At 42.2% G+C, this 21,776-nt stretch overlaps 1 protein-coding gene across 6 annotated transcripts in view; it reads left to right on the top strand.

The window, feature by feature from the left end:
- The first annotated feature begins 5,489 nt into the window (after nt 1-5,489).
- The window catches only part of Arap2 (ArfGAP with RhoGAP domain, ankyrin repeat and PH domain 2), a 163,748-nt gene continuing 147,461 nt past the window's right edge, over nt 5,490-21,776 (top strand). For 4 of the 6 annotated variants that reach the window (XR_003955612.1, XM_030254348.1, XM_006503829.3 and 1 more), the window contains exon 1: nt 5,490-5,788. The gene's annotated coding sequence lies outside the window, so the exon portion shown is untranslated. The other 2 variants (NM_178407.3, XM_011240712.3) reach the window with 2 other exon arrangements.

Raw genomic sequence — 21,776 nt, 5'->3', positions numbered from 1 at the left:
TACTTTGCTTTGGCTGATCATCCCCACAGCACCCTCCTCTGTTCTGGCCTTCTCCTTACTTCCGTTCCCTTCGGAACTCTTCTGCGGCTTATGTGGTACACTTATTGTTACCTTCTTTGGTTTTCCTTATAACCCTTCTTTGAGATTCCCCCTTTTATCTGGGTGGCAGTGGCGCACGCCTTTAATCCCAGCACTTGGGAGGCAGAGGCAGGATGATTTCTGAGTTCGAGGCCAGTCTGGTCTACAGAGTGAGTTCCAAGGGAAACCTTGTTTGAAAAAAAAAAAAAAAAAAAAAAAAAAACCTAAAAGAACTAAAAAAAAAAAAAAAAAAGAAAGGAAAAAAAAAAGAAAAAAGAAAACAAGATTCCCCCCTTTCCTCTTTTGGTTGGTTCTCTTTCTAGTTTCAGAATATATCACACCTATATAGACACACATCTCCACAAATATAATATAAAAACTAAAATCTACATTACCCATATGAAATAAAGCACACTGTGTTTGCCTTTCTGAATCTAACATACTTAACTGCATAATTTCTTGTTCTTTCCATTTTCCTGTATATGTCAAGGTTTTACTTTTCTTTATGGCTGAATACTTTTAAAGAACTTTTTATAGCAAAACAGAATAGTGTACAAGGTATAGGCTTTGAACCCAAATGTTTTTGTTAGGGTTTTACTGCTCTGAACAGACACCATGACCAAGGCAACTCTTATAAAGACAACTTTTAATTGTGACTGGCTTACAGCTTCAGAGATTCAATCTAATACCATCACAACAGGAGCATGGCAACATTTAGGTAGACATGGTGCAGGAGGAGCTGAGAGTTCTACATTTTCATCTGAAGGTCACTAGAAGTCTGACTGTCACAAGGTTAGGAGGAAGGTCTCATTGCCCACTCTCACAGTGACTCCTTCCTTCAACAAGGCCATGCCTACTCCAACAAGGCCATACCTGCTAATAGTGCCACTCCCTGGGCCAAGCATATTTAAATTACCACACCATATCACAGGCTTTTCAATCCCATCTTCCTTGTTTGGAGGCTGTACATTTTTAGCTGAGGTAACTTTCAGTTTCTACAAGTATTAAAAAGGTGATAATGGCAGAACCTTATCCTCAGCACAACTGAGAGGGCTAAAAATGCAAATATATCAAAATACATGGTTCAAAAACCAGAAATATAATTTGTTTTTCCCTCAGTCAATTAACCTGATCACTTCCAAGGCTCAAGGGGGCAAGTATAGCCAAAATATCATCAGTCAGTTATAGTTAGGATGCAGACAGAAGTTGCTATAGTTTGTATCTGAAATGTCCCACACAGACTCATACGTTGACAGCAACTAGAAGGCCAGTGTTGGCGGGTGGAAACTTGGGTCATAGTCTTAATCACAGTAGTAAAAAAACAGATAAGAACTGTTAGTATTTTAGTGTATTTTTCAGAGTGGCCCTGAACTGCTAGAAGGTATGGAATGAAACAATCTATGTGCAGAAGAGCAATACTGCATCAACATTCTTCTACATGGAATTTAAAGATTCCATATATAACTACTGAGAATGGAGTGCCTGCTGAGTCTGAATCACTTGTGAACAAAAGCAAGTTGAGAAAGAAAGGGTTTGTCTTACACCATCTGACCAGAGTCAGGCATTGAGGGAAGCTGAGGCAGGAGTTAAAGCAGAGACCCTGCTTGCTGGCATGTTTCCCACAGTGTGCTCCATTTGCTTTCTTATATAATCCAGGATCATGTGCCAGCATGGCACCTCCTAAAGCAGGCTGGGCTTCCCACATCAGTCTATAAAGAAAACGTGCCACAGGCCTGCCCATGGGACAAGCAGAGGATTGGCCTTTTCCCCCGGATGACTTCAGCTTGTGTCAAATGGAACAAACACACAGACAGGCATACAAATAAAGTCCTCAACCAGCAGAGACCCCATTCTGAAGCAGAGGGAGAGAGGGAGGGAGGGAGGGAGGGAGGGAGGGAGGGAGGGAGGGAGAGAGGGAGGGAGGAAGGAGAGAGAGAAAGAGAGAGAGAGAGAGAGAGAGAGAGAGAGAGAGAGAGAGACTCGCAGAAGTGTATTGAAGAACCATGGCTATCAGAGAGGTTAGGAGATAAGAAAAGTTGGTGAGATGCTAATCAAAAGATATAAAAGTTGAGTTAGATAAAATGAACAAATAGATTCAGTGTACATAATTGAACTCTATACCAGTTTATAATAGCGGCACACCAAGGGATGTGGTTATGGAAGAGGTGAGAACACAAGAAGATTTATATTTAGTTCTCTGGTTCAATTTTCATGTCAAATTGCATGTTCAATAATATCAATTCATAAAATGTGAGTCAAAAGTGCAATATTCGTAAATTAATATATTATTATGCTTATTTACACCTATGCATTAAACATTGTGAAATATTTGCCTGCTGCACCCACAACTTTACATTATATATACATATATATGTGTGTGTGTGTCTGTGTGTGTGTCTGTGTATTTTACTAAGTTACATTTCCAACACTACATTTTCCATCTGGCAAAATAATATTGGGTATTTTCTATAAAATGAGTGATTAGGTTTTATGTGTAAGCAATTCTGGCTACCAGATATTTTCAAAGCATTGAGAAGAAAGTGAAACATGAACTTAGTTCTTTGAGAATCATGGGCAGAAAAAAAAAGCGATAGAAATAAGTGCTCTGAGGAGTTGCTAATTCCTAGGTGCCTTACATGCAAAATCACACTGCTGCTGCGAACATTATTTTTACAGATGGAGAAACCAGGGCCAAATGTCAATATATGTACTCAAATGAGTGTGCTCAAACCGTCTCAGCCCACGGAGCATGTTGAGCTCCATTTTGAATGTGGCCTTTTCAGGCTCAGCATCAGGGTGGTGGTCACCAGAGACAATCCCTGGAGAAGACTGGCTTGGAGCTATCTGTCCTTATGCTCCTACATGATGGTGTAAGTCACTCCCATCCCGTTTTCTTTAGGTTTCTTATCTGTGGAGAACACTGCTATCGATTCTCTTTTCAAAGAGCTGCTGGTTGTCTCACCATGAGCTCCTACATGTGAATTGCTTGGAGCAGCAGCTGTCCTGTAAGTAGTCAGTGGATGTTGGTACTGTGATGGCGTTAGAAAAACAGGAGAGACCGAGAAAGAGAGAAGAGAGCTGGGATGGAGGGGGTTTCTATGCATCACCTCTTTCATGCCAGTGCATTATGGGTACATAGGGATGAGAGCAACAAAGGCAGAAGAGCCGGTTAAGTTGTTCCATTTGCTCTGCTATCTAAAAATCTAGGAACTAGGGGTAGGGGCAGGTCACCTTGGAGTAATTCCAGCCTTGATGGGAAAATAGTGAGTACAGATTGCCACTCCAGAAGCCTGGCAGAGGACGTATCTCCATATCTTAATTCTTATAGAAAGTCAATTTCTTTGTCCACTTTGTCCTCTTAATGCGTCACTTAAATAATTTATGCTGTACTAATACAGCTTAGATGTGCTCAATTTATCTGCTCTTCACTACTGAGCCTCTTTCATCTTCAATTAAACCCGCATTTATAAAACTGGAAGAATTATTTCAGCTCAGAGTTGTGGCATACCTATAAAATATGTATCAGTTGTTTGGCTAGAGACTGGTGATTAACAAGCAATTAATAAAAGGTAGCTTTTACCATCTTTCCCGAGCTATCTCCTCACCCCACCCCTCCAAACCCGCATATGAAGATTCAGCAGACCAACTTAGCACTCAGGAGTGGTGTATGCAGTCTGTAGTGGAGAGGCATTTTGCCTACTACAATGGCTATTAAATCACACGTCTACCCGGCAGCACCATAGTCTGTCCCCTGGGAGAGATGGCATCTAGAGATTGTTTTGTAGTTGTTTACCGTGTATCTTCAGAGTTGCATGCTCAAATTATCCAACATTAAAAAAAAAATTGAAAATCTCGGATAACTGAACGGCATGATTAAGGAACTAAGATGGTCTAAGGACACACGTCCAAACTATCTTATAAAAGCAACTGTGAAAAGTAACATGTTAAAGGTTGCCCCCCCCCCCCCCCCCCCCCGCGAGACACCATAACTGATGTAAGAATACTTGTATATTTGATGGCCTGACTTGTTCCGAGAAGGATTTAAGAAGGCTAATGAAGATTGGGGGTGTGGAGGTGGTGGTGGGAATATATGAGCGCTGTTAGGAGAGAAAGAAAAAGAAACCGGGAGCAAAGGGGGAAGATGAGTCCGGGAAAGAGCAACTCACAGAAAATTTGTAATAAATGGCGTGGAAAGTAAAACTAAAAGCAAAATAAATTAATAAATTAAAAATAAAGAAATAAAAAGAAAGAAACAAAGATTAAACAAAAGAAAAATAACACAGACAAAAAGAATTCTGCAAGTCTTTTGGGAGAAAATGAAGGCAATTTGCCCAGGGCCTTCTTGTGAAACCTTCTGTGTAAAGGATGCTGCAGCTCAAGCCCCTCTTTACCCCCGGAAAGATGGTGGTTTTGGATGGCAGTTGGTGATGTGGACTCGTGAAGGCCTGAGCTCCTGGGAAGCCTCTCACCCTGTGAGCTTCACCCATTAGCTTATTTTCATAATAAGGTCCGCATCACTGTAATTGCTTCACTTTCGTCAACAGATACAGCAGGAAGATAAGTAAGTACTTTCATGTTTTGAGGGAGAAACTCAGGTAGGTAATCTATTAAAAACAAACAACAAACTCAAAACAGGAGTATGAAGCAGGTCAGCAAGGATCCTGCTTGTTCTCAGGTAGGTTTCTGGGATTCTCTCTCTCTCTCTCTTTTTGTTTTTCTCATTGTATCACCAAGATCATTTAAGGACTGATTCAAAGACAGAAAGGCCTTCCAGACTCAAACAACCCCCAGGTTTGAGACCTAGTTTCCCAGAGATAAGTGTTCCTCAGGCCATTGGGTGTTATGCTCCTCCTCCTGAGATTCATCTAAAAAAAGGGATCTTAGAATTTGGTCGTAGCGGTGACTGGGGAGAATCCGACTTTGGGTTTGGTGGATATACTTATTCCTGGAACCTAGGCAAAAGGGTGTCCTAGATGTGTGTGAAGTTTGGGAAACACTGAGGCTACAGGGAAAGTTCTGGGTAGTGTAGCGCTTCTGCATTCAGAGGCGGCAGGATCCACCCCACTGGCCACCCGCCCAGGTCAGCGCACACAGTCCCAGCAACGTGTATCTGTAACCCAGCGAGGGTCTCAGCGGGAGGGTGGCAGGGCCAATCCCCCGCCCCGGGGGGACGCGCCCTTCCAGGGTCGCCACTGGGCAGACGCGCTCCAGGTGGCCTGGGCGGCAGGCGCGGCCGAGCGGCAGGCGGGCTGACTCAGCTGCGCAACAATGCTGCCGAACCGGGACGGCCTGCCCCGCCGCCCCCGCCGTTGAGCTCGGGCCGCCCCCGCCGGCCGCGGATCCCCGCCCCCGGGGCTCGGGAGGAAGCAGCCGGGCGCGGCGCCGAGCACCTGGGCGGCCCGGGCAGGCGCGGCTTCCGGGGCTGCGCGCTCGCCCGCGGAGCCCAGCCGCGCTCCCGCCTCCAGGTGCGGCGCGGGGTCCGCCCGCTCGCCGCCGGGGACAGCGCCCCACGGGGACGAGCCGGCGCTGCGCTGCCGGGGCTCGCGGGCCGCGCGCGAGCGAGGCGAGTCCCCGGGGTGCGCTGGCCGCGGTCCGGTCCCGGGTGCGAGAACGCAGCGCTTCGGGACGCGTGGAGTGCTCGGGCGGCTCTGGATTGTGTCGCTCGGATTGCGCGTCCCGCGAGTGGGCGTCGGAAGAGAAACCAAAGGCGGTAAGTGATTAGAAAGCTGCGCTTGCTTCTGGGATTTGACCCGCACGATTGACAGTCCAGTCAATCAGACTGTCTCATCCCCCTCTGCCCCCGACCAAAAACTGCCTGGGCAAGTTCCAGGCGCTGAGTTCTTTTCTCGGTGGAGGTAATGACTTGGGGCTCTGTGCTCCCCCCTGCACCCCCCACACCCTTCTGGTTACACACTTAAGGGCAGCCCTGTTAATTAACTTTAATTACAATCATTCGGCCTCCACCTGCTTGAACCTAGCACTGTACCAGGGGACCTCTCTGGAGTGCGGTTACCAGGCAGCTCTTTCACCTTTAGTGTGGGAAGCAGTTCTCATGGGAGAATTGGTGTCCATCTATTAATTGAAGTAAGTTTTTATTTTACTTCATTCTGATGTTTTCTTTAGTCTTGGTTTTCTTGGTGGCGATCTGGAGTTTCTTTGACTTGGAAGGTTTGTGAAATTATATTGTGAACAATAGCCTTTGATATTTAGAAAAAAATACAAGAAGTGATAAGATACGCTGTGTGGAAAACTGTCTCAGGCTCTTGTAAGTTAGATGAGAGATACCAAGTTTGTCCTTGAAGTATAGGACACTTAGTAGCACATAAGTTTATTTTTTTTTTTAAGTATTGGAATACGCTATTTTTAAAAGTACATTTAATCGGATGTCATTGTTATTCCCAATAATAGCTTTGTACTTACAAGCCCAGTATCGATTCTCTTCACTTAAGCTTTGTGCACCAGAAGTGTATGGAGCATTGCCTGTAAGTGGAAGGTGGCTATGGATGAGGTAACTTTTTTAAAGGCAAGGAATAACGACAAGATTTTTATTCATGACTTTTATACACTTACAAGAGAAATATGGAAGGCAAAGGCACTTGGTATTCCACTGTTTAACAATGTTTAATAGAGAGAAAATAAAAGTGGGTCGTGCAAGTAGGCTATATCCTAAAATGGAAATATCCCCTGGCTCCTGTCCAAGGAGAGATTGAACACATATTTAAGGTGGGTCTTCACACTAAGAGGGTTTTATATAGACTTGATGTGTCGCAGCCATTTTTTTTTTTAAAAAATGTACCTAGATAGTAAGTCAAAAAGCTTGTTAAAGCTAATTTATATGTGTCTGCTGTTTTGTATTCTTTCCTTCCACTCCTCGGCCTGTCACATGCAGTTTTTTTTTTTTTTTTTTTTTTTTGAGGGGGGAGTTGCTTGTGAAAAGAGTAGCTGAGGGTCCGCTTAGAAACAAATTCTTGTTTTCCTGACATCTCAGGTTCCCAGTTGTGAGGCTCATGGGCACTCAATGAATGCTTTTCAGATTGAAGTACTTTTAGTTACCATGGTTAAATAGAACTCAAGTTCTACTGGATTACAGTTTTTGTGTCTCACATTAGCGTTTGGAAACTGAAGTTTTAAAAACTTGCTTCTGAGGATTCTCCAGGTCCTAGAAGGAGACTTTGCTTTCTGTTTTGTTACTTCCTAACACATTAACTTGCAGCTGAAGAACTCCGTGTGGTGAACTTGACCATAAAATTCAAAGTATGAACGACAGCCGCAGCTTTAATAGTTTCTGTTGTCATGTGCTCCACCCTCTCTTCAGTCTTCTGTTTTGGAGCCACTTACTGGTCTTTTGCACATGCTAAGTTGTGGAGTGTTTCTGATTCTTTGTAAAAGGCTAATCAGGCGATGTCTTCTTATTGGTCCTGGAAATATGTGTTAACTTTTACCCAAACACATTGAATACAAACATAGTGGATGCCTCCTTAAGTCATTTCTACATTAGAGTTTACTATTTTACATTTTAAAAACATTGGTCACAGTGTGGATATATGGCTATATTTCTACCAAGCCTAATGACGTGAGTTTGATCCCCAAGACCCAGAGCCTCATGGTGGGAAGAGACAACTGACTCTAGCAAGTTGACCTCTGACCTCCATGCAAATGCTGTGTCACTCCCATACATGCACATACACATGTACACACATAGAAACAATGCATTAACATATGTAAAATATGTCACCCGAATTGAATATATAATATTAGGAAGGTCATTTGGCTCACATTTTTTCCCTTGATTGGAATAGCAGTGGTATTCTCTTTTAATTATTCTGCGTAGAAATTTTCTTCAAGTTTTTACTCAGCATAAGCAGACTTCTCTACTGATGCTCAAGTGAGAACAAATGTGTTCTGCTATGGATGAGGTGGGGATTTTGTTGAAAGCTATTTCTGTGAGGTAGAGAGAATTATTTTCTGACTTTTATGTGTATCTAGGGGTGGATCGTTGCGGGAAGAAATGGCTCATCATTCCTGAAGGTTCTCAAAAAAAAAAAAAAAAAAAACCAAAACAGAAAACAAACAGTAAAACACCACAGGTTATGCTGTGTGGCCGAGCATGCAGAGAGAAAGGCTTGGTCTGTCCAACAGCAAGGAAAACTGATCATTTCCCTGGTTAACAGATGACTTGGAAGACTGGGGGTAGAGATGGTCAGGACTGTGGAGAGAGTTTCACTTCATTCACAAGAAGTGTGGACTCTTCACTTTCCAGGTCTTCAGCTGACTTCAGCTGCCATTCTGACATCAGGACTTGTTGACCTCTGGATCCCTCCCACCTGCTCCGCCTTCTCTCTGTGGCCTGATATTTATCTGCTCTCCCTGTGCCTCCTTCATGGCCTTTGATCTCCTTTCAGGTGTTGGTGTCTCCACCTGTGGCCTTTCTTCTTGAAACCCTGTTGAGTAGCTCCCTTCCTCTGACCTCAGCCCTTGGAAAGACCTGACTTGCTGCAGTCCTTAGTTGTATTACTTAAGTTGATGGGAGACTTCTAGAGTCCCTGATCACTTCTAAAGGATGGTGTCACATGTGTGTGATTGAAATAAAGCATTACACTGCAAACCCTGTAACTATTAAGGGCACAAAGCTGAGTCTTCATGTTGTTTCAGAGTAAGTGCTATTTTGCATACTTTCTGTTCTTCTGAGAATGTTGTCCTGTCTCCCAAGCCCTTCCTTGCTTGGACTGGGCTGTTTGTCTCAGGGCTGGTTGTTTATACCCACACCAGTGCCTTTGCTTATTGTCAGGCCTAAGCCTGCTCTTTTTTTAACCTACTGGAGGGAGGACACTGACCCTTTACTTTGTAGCCCTCGATGCTGTTCTCAAGTGAGATAAGAAGTACTGTTATCTTGAACTGAAAATGTTTCCCGCTATTATCTTGGAGAGAGCAGTGTCCCCTAAATATTTATTGAAGGATGTAAACAAAGAGACATATAACTTCAGAGACAGTTGAAGTACTTGTCTTCCCGTAAGAACAAGAGACTTTAAGAATCACAGAATCAAGAGGAAGCTCTTGAATTCAGTTGGAAAAGAGGTCAGGGTGCTATTTATAAATGCAGAGAGGAAACATTCACAGTAGGCTATTTTGAAACATCTGGTTGTTGGTCTAAAAATGTGGCTCTTAAATTCAGAGACATGGTGAATAGATATTTGTACTGCAACGTTGAGATGTAATGCACACACACACACACACACAAGTGTGTCTGTCATAACTCTACATGTCAAGTTCTTTGTCCTGCACTGTAGTAGTATTTCAGTTTTTGTCTGGATTAATTGGATGTTAAAGCTGTGCTCACTATATCACAAAATGGAACAGAGAAAAGAAGAGCGTATGCCTGTTTGCGTCTCAGTGCAAGATTTTGAAAGGATTGGGCTCAGCTACAGATATGCTATAGACTATAGTTAGGGCTAGAAAAGGGCCCGTTCCTAACAGAAGAGATGCAGGTATTGAAGCACATGGGTCGGCATTGAACACAGTGGTGCAAGTTTCAGTTTGACATTCCTTGTGGAAACCCTTCAAAGGGCCTGTGAATATCTAGTCATCTCACCCTCCAAAGAGCCTAGAGTTGTGTCCACCATAACATCTTTCTTTGGTTGCTCTCAAATTATGGCTTTACTTGGCAGATCTCTCCATTAGAATTTGAAAGAATTTTCTTTTTTTTTAATTAGGTATTTTCCTCGTTTACATTTTCAATGCTATCCCAAAAGTCCCCCATACCCACCCCCCCAATCCACCACCCACCCACTCACCCCCCCCCCCCCCCTTTTGGCCTTGGCGTTCTCCTGTACTGGGGCATATAAAGTTTGCAAGTCCAAAGGGCCTCTCTTTCCAATGATGGCCGACTAGGCCATCTTTTGATACATATGCAGCTAGAGACAAGAGCTCCTGGGTACTGGTTAGTTTATATTGTTGTTCCACCTATAGGGTTGCAGTTCCCTTTAGCTCCTTGGGTACTTTCTTTAGCACCTCCATTGGGGGCCATGTGACCCATCCAATAGCTGACTGTGAGCATCCACTTCTGTGTTTGCTAGGCCCCGGCATGGCATAGTCTCACAAGAGACAGCTATATCAGGGTCCTTTGAAAGAATTTTCAAACCTCAGCTAATTAACTCCAAGTGTAAACGGGAACTTTGAGAGACGTGCTGTGGTCAAGGGGATTATCAGGCACTGAACTCTTATGCTATTATCTAAAACACACAAATACAGGCACTGGACATGACACTCTATAGTCACTCCTCATACCAAGAAAAGGAGTTGCTATCCTGGCATTGACAGGCACACTGAACTCTAGATTGCAGAGTTGTGCTTTTTTTTTTTCTGATTGCACAATAAGTAAAAAATGTCTCAGAATAATCTTTTCCCTTCCGCCCCAAAGCCAAATGATTTTGCTTAGGATTCGGCTATTTTAAGATCAAGTTTCACTTATTTTGCATCTAGCAGCTAATGGCTGAATATTTGCTCTTTGCCAGAAACCCCTCAAAGGGCTGTGACTGTTTAATCATCTCACCCTCCAAAGAACCAGGAATTGCGTGCATGAGTGCATGATTATCTTCCCTCTGGTGACAGTGCTGAGGCTGGGGAGGGAAAGGCATCCTGGAAGGCCACAAAGGTTGTGTGCAGCAGAGCTGGCAGCTTTGGTAATCATTGTGGTCTGTGTCCCAGGTCTAAAGTCTTCCAGTCTCCAAACACTAATTATGTATCTGTCTCACTAGTTTAATAAAGCTCTGCTTAGCTTGCTGCTGTGTTAAGTGGTTTGTGGGCTTATTAGAAAAATAATTTACGGTCCTCTTTTAAGAAGGTGACGTTACTGTGCAGGCCAAAGAATAGCACTCAAGCCCAGTACATCCATATCATATGACATAATTAAGTGTAATATTGATTATAACAGATTAGTTAATAATAGCCAGCACTAATCATATGCTTGCAGTTCAAGACAGGTCATTTTATATGTGTCTTATGTGTGAATTTAAAATATAACAAGTTTATTGAAAATCCTATAAGGAATTCTATTATATAATCCTATAATATAGAGAGGATATTCTATATATTCTACATAAATTCTGTCCTCTTATTAGTGAGGAACCTGAATTTCAGGAAGGTAAGATAGTTTTATGAAAGTACTCAGTTAAAAAATAGAGAAGCTGAAGTCAGGGAGATGGTTCACTGAGTAATAGCATTAGCCTGGCACGACTGGTGACTTGAGTTCAGTCCTAGGAACCCACACCCAATTTTGAATGTAGAGGTGCCTCTATAATCCCAGCATGTCTATTATAGTATATGAGATGAAGTCCTGAGAACCCCCCAGAAACTCATGGGCCTGCCAACCTGGGGTATATATGTAGTGCAGCAATAGAAACAAGAAAGACCCTGCTGTGACATGTCAAGTTTGGAAAACAGAAACCAGTATCACCCCTCCACCACAAACACACACACACACACACACACAGAGGCATAGCTCCCCGGAAGGGTGGAGAAGAAGGGAGGGGGAGGGAGAAAGGAGGAGGGAGAGGAGGGAGAGAGAGAGAGAGAGAGAGAGAGAGAGAGAGAGAGAGAGAGAGAGAGAGAGAGAGAGCAGGGACAGAGAAGGGGTGGAGGGGGACAGCGATCAATAAGATGAATTAAAGAGTGGAGAAACCTGGATTGGATTTTGGGCATTATGGAATCTAGTATGGTGTGGGTGGATTTGGTGGGGGATTAAGGGCAGATGGAGTAGGAAAGTCTCATGGACTGATTGTACTGCACTTTTGAAATTGAACTGTCAAAGGAGGAGAATAAAATGTGCAAGGAGGCCATTCTGTTTCCTCTCTCCTCTCTGCTTTATCAAATTACCATCTTAACCACTTTGTCAGTGTACCGTTGAATAGTGTTATGTGTGTTTATGGTCTTGTGGAACAGATTTTCAGAACTTTTCTTCTTGCTAAATTGAATCATTATGCCCATTAAACATTAACAGCCCCTGCCCCAACCTCTCTACTCATTGATGCTCACAGTTTACTCTTGATTCCTACAGGTGTATTCGATCACTCACCATAACTCTTACAAGTGTATTCATATAGTACTTTCCTTTTGCTGACTTGTTTATTTCCCTTGGCAAAAAGTCGTAAAAATTCAACATCGTGGTAGAATTCTTTCTGTGTGCACGTCTGTATGTGTTAGGCATCCATGTGTGTATACATGTCTGCATGTGTGGACATGTGTGGGCACACATGCATGTGGAGATCTGGGGATAACCAGAGAGACCTCAGTCACTTTCCAAACCTCAGCTAATTAACTCAAAATGTAAACGGGAGCTTTGAGAGATGTGCCCTGGCCAAGGAGATTATCAAGCACGGAACTATTATCGCATTACTGAAAAGGTGTCTTTCCTTTGAACTCAAGTTCACACCTTCTGCTAATCTAGCTAGGCAGCCTAGCCTGATCTCAGGATCCCTGTCTTCTCTCTAGCAAGTGCAGAGAGTACAGCAAGGCTGCCATGCCCACCTAGTATCTACATGGGTACAGGGGACCAGAACTCAGGCCCTTATGCTTATAGTACATGTATTTTAGTGAGTCATCTCTCCAGCTTCCATTTCTTTAAAAACAAAACAAAAACCAAATCAAACAACAACAAAACCCACCCTCCCTCTCCCGTTGCTTGGATCCACATTTTGATCTTTCACGTGCCTATATACCTTGGGTTGCTCCTTTAGTTCTCATTGGAAGTTGAGTCTTTCTGTGCTGATGCTTTGTCTTGAGGTACAGCTGTATTATTACCCTCACCCCTGCTTGCTCCTTTGGCCAGTAGACATTATTTTGTTCTTATTTGATTGCTTGATACTTGGCTTTGTATTTTGCCAGGCGAATTTCACGGTAGTTAACACATAAGTGGTCTTAATGCAATGATATGCCCAGAATAAATATTACTAAAGTGTATATTACCATTGCTATAAAAAGTGATGTCAGAGATGTTTACCATTAACTTGTGATTGGCTGTTAAGTCTCAAGCATTTAGCATGTAAATCAACTGAGCCTTCTGTATTTAACCACTTATATGGATACCCAACAACCGTAAAAAACCTAAAGGTTGTGTGACACTTGGGCTTACAAGTTATGGGCTATAATAATTTAAGTAGGACTCTCTAGTGTAGTGATTCTCAACCTGTCAGTGGTGATGTCTTTGTGTTTCTATTTCAGATGTTTACATTACAACTCACAGCAGTAGCAAAATTACAGTTATGAGGGGGTAATAAATACTTTCATGGTTGGGGGTCACCACAACCTGAGGAACTGTCTTAAAGAGTCAAAGCTTAGGACAGTCGAGAAGCTCTAGTGAGTCTGAGGGTTCATCCACAGGGCACTAATGAGAGGAAGAATAAGACACCATTATCTCTTTATTATTTGATCAACTGAGCAGCAATAAAGAAACATCAAGGCCAACAGTGGGACTTGCTTTCCAAGAGAACTGTGAGACTGACAGGAACCCTGCACTGACGATTCACAACAGGGAGAATTGTTAACAATGTAAGTCCCAGGAAAAAATGAACCAGAATGAATGTGTCTGGAGAAACAGAGATAGGCTAGTGGTTTAAATAAAAACATAGGGCTGAGAAGACCCTAGTCTGTGGGTGACCACATGTAAGAGATATGATCAGGTTGAGGGGCCTGTCTTCCTATAAGGAGTTTAATTTTGCCACATAATAGGGTAGATAAAGAATTGACAGTAGGCAGGGGTGGCAAACGTTCAAATTTTAACATGGGCCTAAATATGCAAGGCGATGGCAGTATGGAGTTAGTTCAGACCTTCAACTTTCTAGTCTGCTTTAAAGTATGGAATTGAGAACATATTTTCTCAATATTACTTTCTCTTCTGCTTCTATGTGTGGAACGAGATTGTTGAATGTTGTCTTTATAGATACTTGGACTTAATATCTCAGCAGGAAACAGTGGACTTTCTTTGGGTGCAGATAGTGATATCCATTTCCCATGACTATATTTTTCACCAAAACAGAAGAAAACGTCTCTTCACTCTGTGACCTGAACTAGTCGGAGCACCATCCTTTTGATATGATGCTTTTCAATCTTCTGAGGAACAAGCTACCTGTCCTCCACAGTTCACTAGGAACTTGAAGGCAGAAGCGATTTTTTTACAACATCTAGGGAACAGATTCATTCGTGTTGGGAGTGAAAATTGGTACCATTTTGATAATAGATTGCATCACCTCTCTTGACTGTGCTACTCAGTCACTGAGATGAACAGAAACAGTTTCTAGTGTCTGTTGGCTTTAACCCCAGGAGACAGTACCAGTCTACTGGGAAGTACTGTTCTGGAGGACAATAATCTTCCATTGTTATCTGACTCTGTAAGACATGTATTGTAGGACATAGAAACTTACATTCACTTTTGTAGCTATGTTCAAAATTTCATCTTAATCATCGTGATCTTATGATTTTTAAGACTATTATGACAGTTGCAGCTTCCAATTTACCTAGAGTTAAGATGATCGGCTTCCTTAATGGATTAAACATCAAGAAATCCAGTTTTCTAAATGTCTTTTTATCCCCTCCTATGGTAGGGAATTACAGTCTACAGAGGTGATTCTAGAAATTCTAGAATTTGCCTGTCTGAGCACTCAGTGCCCTTATAATTTAATGAAGTGACTAGGGTAGAAACCAAATTTTGCTCTTGTTTTCTTTCCTTCTTCATAGAGATAAAGCAAGCTCTATGGGGAAAGGATGCAGGCTGACAAGAAGTGAAGAGGGTTCAGGGGCCTGAGTTTTCTTACATGAGGCAGGAGGAGAGGTCATAGGTGCCCAGCAGGTACTTTGGGGTGAATCCAGCTGATCTCCTGCCATATTTGACTCCCAACCTAATGACCTCTTAGTGGTTAGACGGATTGGAGGAATTTGAATCTGTTCTGTTACTGCAACCTACTAGCTTGTTGACCTAGAGACTGAATTTGAAAATAATAAATACTTCCTACCTGTCATCCTGAATACATAAGAGGTATCAGGTAGTAGGAAGGAAAAAAAAGGATTGGGTACAGTTAAAGCCAGTAAAAGCAGCTATGTGTGCTTACCAAAGTAGGTGCTGGAGGAAGCAGTCTCTGAAAAAAGACATCTGATGAGACTAATCAACTGATGGGGTGGTCCATGAGCAGCAGGGATGTGGGATACGTGCTGGAAATGAAGAACTGAAAGAGATGAAAGGGAGAGAGAAAGGGTCCATGTGAGACACAGGATGTGGCTGTCAGTGGAGCCAGAGCCAGGGAGTGTGAATGTGGGAAGTCATGGAGAGTGTTAGGGTGTGGTTTGTGTTATAATGCATCATGTATTGAGATTCTGCAGTATTCAGGGAGGGAGCCAAGATAGAATTAGAGAGGTTGCTTAAAGGACCTATTATAGTGTTCTAAGGTCAGTAAGATAGTGGCTTGGGTGGTGACAGCAGAGAAATTGAAGAGATGTAGTTGGATTCAGGTTAGAGCTCAGTAAGATGATAAGACTGCTTCTTTAGTGACACATAGGTCATGCTTGTATTGAATGGATGTAGGTGGTTTTCCCCTTCTGTTTGCTTCCTCATTTAAGTACAGCAGGGTAGTGCAGTTTTTGTGCACAGTCATGTTTACAGTGCCCACTCATTTGTACCACGTCTCAACACATGCCCTATGATGTTTACGAACAATACTTTGTTGTTTATTAGGAAAATTTGGAAGGTGATTGGTATCTTGGAAGAATGTGTTATGGGATGATGATAATATAATAATGGGCAACCCAGACTTAGTATTCCAAATACTTCAAACATATTAACTCATTCACTTCTCATAGCAGCCCTATGGGGGCTGGTATAGGAATGAGTTATACTGATTTTTCTGTTGAGGAAGCTGAAGTAAAGAGACACTAACCGCTTACCCAGATGCACATGGCCTATGGGTAGTGACTTTTATTTGATCCAGGTCGCTTTGGTTCCGACTCTGTTTTTTTTATTATTATTCTTTTCCCACTACTTTAAGTAGCCCATGGGATGAACAAAATATGGTTAAGATCATTCTCTGAATGTGTTCGGCCTCTCAGATGATGTGAGGTTTACCAAAACCCCCTAGGCTAAGGTGGGACCTTTGGGAAGGGATACTGTGGAGCATTTGTAAATGAGTTTAGTGAGGTTATAATTCAGAAAGAGCAAACTTGTCATCCTGTTGCCTCTAATGCAAGGTGTGGGAGCATAAGTGGGAGAAGCGTATGCCTCACCAGACCACCAAGTACCTTCCTCTTGGATTTATTTTGCTCTAGAACTGTGAGCAAAGCATCACTATTGTTTATAAACTATTCAGTATAAGCTATTTTGTCACACCAGCATAACTGGCACGAAGCAACTCTCTTTGTCTTTGAGATCTAACACAAACATGATTTTCTTCCTTCTTCTTTTTTCTTTTTAACACAAGACCAAATAAATATTTATTTCCATCTCTATGTTCCTTCAGTTACTCTGTAGGGTATTAGAAAAATCAGTCTCCAAAGAGAGACTGAAATATTGTCTACATACATCTAGCATACATACACTACCATCCCAGAATAATTAAAAATGGTGTGGAACATATTTAAAGTGTGAAAAGGGGTTAGTAGGGATGGTAGAGATGGTTTCAAAGCCAGAATAAAAAAGAAGTGTGTGTCTGTGTGTGTGTGTGTGAGTGAGTGAGTGAGTGTGTTTGTGTATGTGTGTGTTTTATTTTTATACCTAGCTTTTATATGCATATATTCTTCTGGGTGGCCAAATCAAGGACAGGGCAGGCCAAAGGCTACATTCAAAACTCCCTCTGCTGTAACAGAGCAGAATGAATAGGCCTAAAAAGACTGCTCCTTTCTAATGACATGAAATAAGTTCTTCTCCAATGGACCCTAAACTCCTGTCTATACTTTTACTCTGTCTCTTTCCTTTCTCTGAAAACAGAAAGGAATCAACAGTAGGAACTTCTAAGTAGTGAACATACATCTTGTAATGGAGTTGAATGTGTAGAATTGGTGAATGCTAGGCAGTGGTTGAGTGGAATGGCTTCTGCCTTTTGAGCTATACCAATGCTCAAGTACTTCTGAGTGTTTGCCTTTTTAGAAAACAAAACTAAGTCACCGTGTTGGACCTGTACTTGAGTTCTTGCTTTTAGGAAGTGAAGGAGCCAAGGCTTGATCATAGCTTGACCCCATGTTTGTGTGCCGTGTGTTGGGAGAGTTAGGATCTTTCTTTCTTTCTTCCTTTCTTCCTTCCTTCCTTTCTTTTTTTTTTTTTTTAGATTCATTTATTTTATTTATATGAATACATTGTAGCTGTCAGACACACCAGAAGAGGGCATCGGATTCCATTACAGATGGTTGTGAGCCACCGTGTGGTTGCTGGGAATTGAACTCAGGACCTCTAGAAGAGCAGTCAGTGTGCTAAACCTCTTAGCTATCTCTCCAACCCAGGATTTTCCATTCAAGGGAAAAGAGTGATAAGGTACAACTCGAGGGGTGGCTCCAGAGCAGGCTTGAAGACTGTAGAGGACTTGGAACTCTATTTACCACATTCAGTGCACAGCCAAAGTATGTATGATGGGTGTTGAGAAAGATTTCCGGTCCTCCTAGCCATACTTGTTACTGTCTAGCAGATTTCTATATAAGTTCCTGGAGAATCACGTAGTCAGACCATGCCTTTCAATAGCCCCATGGGAAACACAGAGGGGCCACTGTTGTCTCGTATGGAAGTGTGTCCCCATCTCTTTGTATCACATTACTTTCTTTGGAACAAAAGTCTCCTGGGATAAGACTTGACTTGACCTATGAACATCATTGCAACGTCTATGAGTAGAGAGCTTCTTCCATGTCTCCAAAGCTTTCCAGCTTTGTAGCCATATTTGGCATATTGAATAACAGCAGAGAAGTGGTAGATAGAACACTGATATATCTGTCCTCAGCTTAGACACCCTGAAAATAAAGTATATACTGTGAAAGGAAAAACTTTGTGTATAAGAATACAGACACTGCTGGGCTGTGGTGGCACACACCTTTAATCCCAGCATTTGGGAGGCAGAGGCAGGTGGATTTCTGAGTTTGAGGCCAGCCTGGTCTACAAATTGAGTTCCAGGACAGCCAGGACTATACAGAGAAACCCTGTCTTGAAAACAAAAACAAAACAAAACCAAAACCAAACAAACAAAAACAAAACAAAACAAAAGAATACAGACACACTCAAAACAAGCAAATCTAGCAATATAAGTCTTTCAGTTACTTCTGTCCTTGCTACTCCAGTTCCACAACACACATTCCAAGAGTGAGTGATAGTTACATCTGGAGAAAAGGGCATGCTGTTCTATTTTAGGGGCCCAACTGTTACCTACATAGAGGAGGTAGTACCTGCCTCCTCAGAACTATTCATGGTACACAGACAAGAAGATACGACATATGCTGAAAGAACAAAAATAACTAGCTTCCTGCCTCGGCAATAAGACTTAACAATGAGATGAAGTGAGGGAGGGATGCTGGTAGACAGAGAGAGAGTTGGAGTATAATAGGCGAGTTCTTAGCAGAATTGACTTCCTCCAAGGAGACAGTCACAAGGTCTGATGCTTGGCATCTGCTGATACTGTTTACATCAGTGAAATCTGCTGCTGTTGTTATTATCATTGTTTTCTTTTTGTTAAAAGAGGCTAGGCTGTGGCATGGCACAATAAGAAATGCCAACTTGACAATTGTGAGACTGATTTCTGTAAATCACTGATACCTGGAATGAAGGGAAAGAAGAATTATTCAGGAGCAGTTGCAGTTTCTTAAGCAATAGGTGTGTTCCTGGACACAGGTAGGAAGAACAGAGGAGTATGTAAATGAGTTGGTAGAACAAAATACCATGGACTGTGTGGTTTAAACAACAGGAATGTATTTCTCATAAAGGCTGCATCAGGTTGCTGCCTGACAGATTCTGGTTCCATTCTTGTGAGCACCCTGTCCTTGCCATGTCTTCAGGAGGGTGGGGTTGTTATGTATGATCTAGGCAGGGGAATAGCAAGCTCTGTGGTATCTCTTACAAGCCTCTAATGCCATTGTATCAGAATAGCATCATTTAAGTAATTAGTTCCCAGAAACCACTATCTCCAAATAGAGTTCCACTGAAAGTCAGGGTTTTAGCACAGGCATTTGGGAGTAGAGGCGTAGCTTAGTCTGTTGCAAAGAATAAAGTCAGTCATTTCCGGTGTGCACTTGTCAACACAACAGCAGGCTTGGGGAATTCATTTGGATCTCAGATTTGAGTGACAACTGGGGGTAGGGGGCGTGGGGGGGTGGGGCTGTTGATGGATACCACTTATAGAAAAACCTGAAATTTTTCTCAAAGTATTTCTATGCTTTGTTAAATACTCCCTCCCCGCTAATAGTTTTTCTGTGAGAGCTGGTAACCATGGCAGGGACATTTGGAATTTATTTTACCCCAAAGGACAGTTCTTCTGATCCTTTTAAATTATTCACCAGTACATTGTGCTTATAATCCATAATGAGCTGGATTCTATACTCACTTATTGTATACATTGTAGCAGTTAGTTCCAGCTAGTGTTCTGAAAAGAAAAAAAATATATATATATATATGCAATTAACCACAAAGTGAAGTGGTTTGTGTTTGGTAGTGTGGGTTAGCACCCTCCCCCACATCTTCCATGACACAGGCATTTCCTGCTTTCTTGCGTTTTATCTTCTCTGCTTCTGTAGTAAGGCCTAAACAAAGATGGACAGTCTCCTCTAAGGCTCTCCCTGTTTGACAGCGTTTGCTGATTTTTTTGTTTTCAATATTTTAGGCAGTATCTTAGTTTCCCTTGCACATGCAGAGCCTATGCAGTGCCCATAGGAGGGCAAGAGCAGATGTAATGTCCAGGGAGGCATTGCAGAAAGGAAATCGTTTAGGAAGCTTTCCCTTGTTTGTTTTGAGTTATGTTGTAACTTTTATATGCTTATTTGTCTCCTTGAAGCATAAGGTATAGAAATCTTCACAGACTCAACACATTCATCTATCCTGCACTGAGATAAGTTGGCTTTTTGTAAAGCCTGTGATGCTAGGGCTGGGGGCATACACCTATAATGACGAGCTATTCTAGGATAAGTTTGGAGGTTCAGAGATTTGGGCTATAGAAGTAGTTCAAAGCCAGCATAGTCAACATAGTGAAATCATCTCTAGCTTTATGAAAGGGTGGAAAGGGCTAGCTCTACTATAGAGCACTCACACACATAAATGGGGCCCTAGGCTCCATCTTTACCACTGAAAAAATACAAAAAAGAAAATACAAGGCTAAAAAAGAAAGCAAGAAGCTTTGAGGAAAAATGGAACCTGCTCCTAGACTCTGCTAGGAAGACGTTGAAGGGAAACATGGACCTTTAAACTTTACACTTCACCATCTTCTTACTGGTTTTCCCATACTTAGAAATTACCTAATTATTATTCAAGCTAGTATTATCTTGCATATTAACATTGACTGCTAACACATAATGCTACCTGCTCTTTTGAAATGTAAGGAGTAGTGGGGTCTGCCTGCCTCTTAAGGGTCAGAAACAGTAATGAAAGTTGTTCCTATAAAGAGCTGTTAAGAAAAATAGCAGCCATGTAGCCATCAAGAGAATAATCTGTCAGTGTCTTTGGGAGCTCTTGCTTAATACACCCACTTTATGTTTAATATTAATTCTAAGACTTTTATCTGATGGATGCTTACTATTTGACTAGAATGTACTCCTTGTGAAGTTGCCTAGTAACACCTGGAGTTTTAGTTAATATCTTCAGATATGGTATTTCCCTTTATGGAGAATATTAATCAGGTCTTTATCTTGTTTAGCTGTGTTATTCTAGTTTTGAATATCTTTACTTTTTTTTTTTTATTGGTGAATGTACTGGTTAGTTTGTGTCAACTTGACACAAGCTGGAGTTAACACACAGAAAAAGGAGCTTCAGTTGAGGAAGTGCCTCCACGAGATCCAGCTGTAAGGCATTTTCTCAATTAGTGATCAAGGGGGGAGGTCCCCTGTTGGTGGTGCCATCTCTGGGCTGGTAGTCTTGGTTCTATAAGAGAGCAGGCTGAGCAAGCCACGGGAAGCAAGCCAGTAAGGGACATCCCTCCCTGGCCTCTGCATCAGCTCCTGCTTTCTGACCTGCTTGAGTTCCAGTCCTGACTTCCTTTAGAGATGAACAGCAATGTGGAAATGTAAGCTGAATAAACCCTTTCCTCCCCAATTGCTTCTTGGTCACGATGTTTGTGCAGGAATAGAAACCCTGACTAAGACAGTGAACATTATAGAACTTCCACAAAGGCTTTGAGGACCTGTCCTCATCATTTGCCCTGGGCTTTTATATCGGCTAATGTTATACATTAAGTTTTTGTCACATGTATATGTTTGTGAGACTCATTTTAATTTTGGTTTTATGACAGCACTTCTGCTCTGCAATGTTGTGTTAAGCCTGGGAATTGGCTTTCAAGGCCACAGGACAGTCTAGTCTTGCAGGTGGCAGTTGATGACATATTTCTGTTTTGTTTTCCAAGAGTGAGTTTATCATAAAACCAGGCTTTGCTAATTGAAACCTGGGCTGGGGATGAGGCTTGGGGGTAAAGTGATTGCTTAGCATGTCTGAATATTTTGAATTTACTCCTAGCACCACTAAAAGACTATGTGTGTGTATGTGTGTG

This window comes from Mus musculus, chromosome 5, assembly GCF_000001635.26.
Source record: "Mus musculus strain C57BL/6J chromosome 5, GRCm38.p6 C57BL/6J".
Classification (NCBI taxonomy): Eukaryota; Metazoa; Chordata; class Mammalia; order Rodentia; family Muridae; genus Mus; species Mus musculus.
This window is presented reverse-complemented; position numbering and strand designations above follow the sequence as displayed.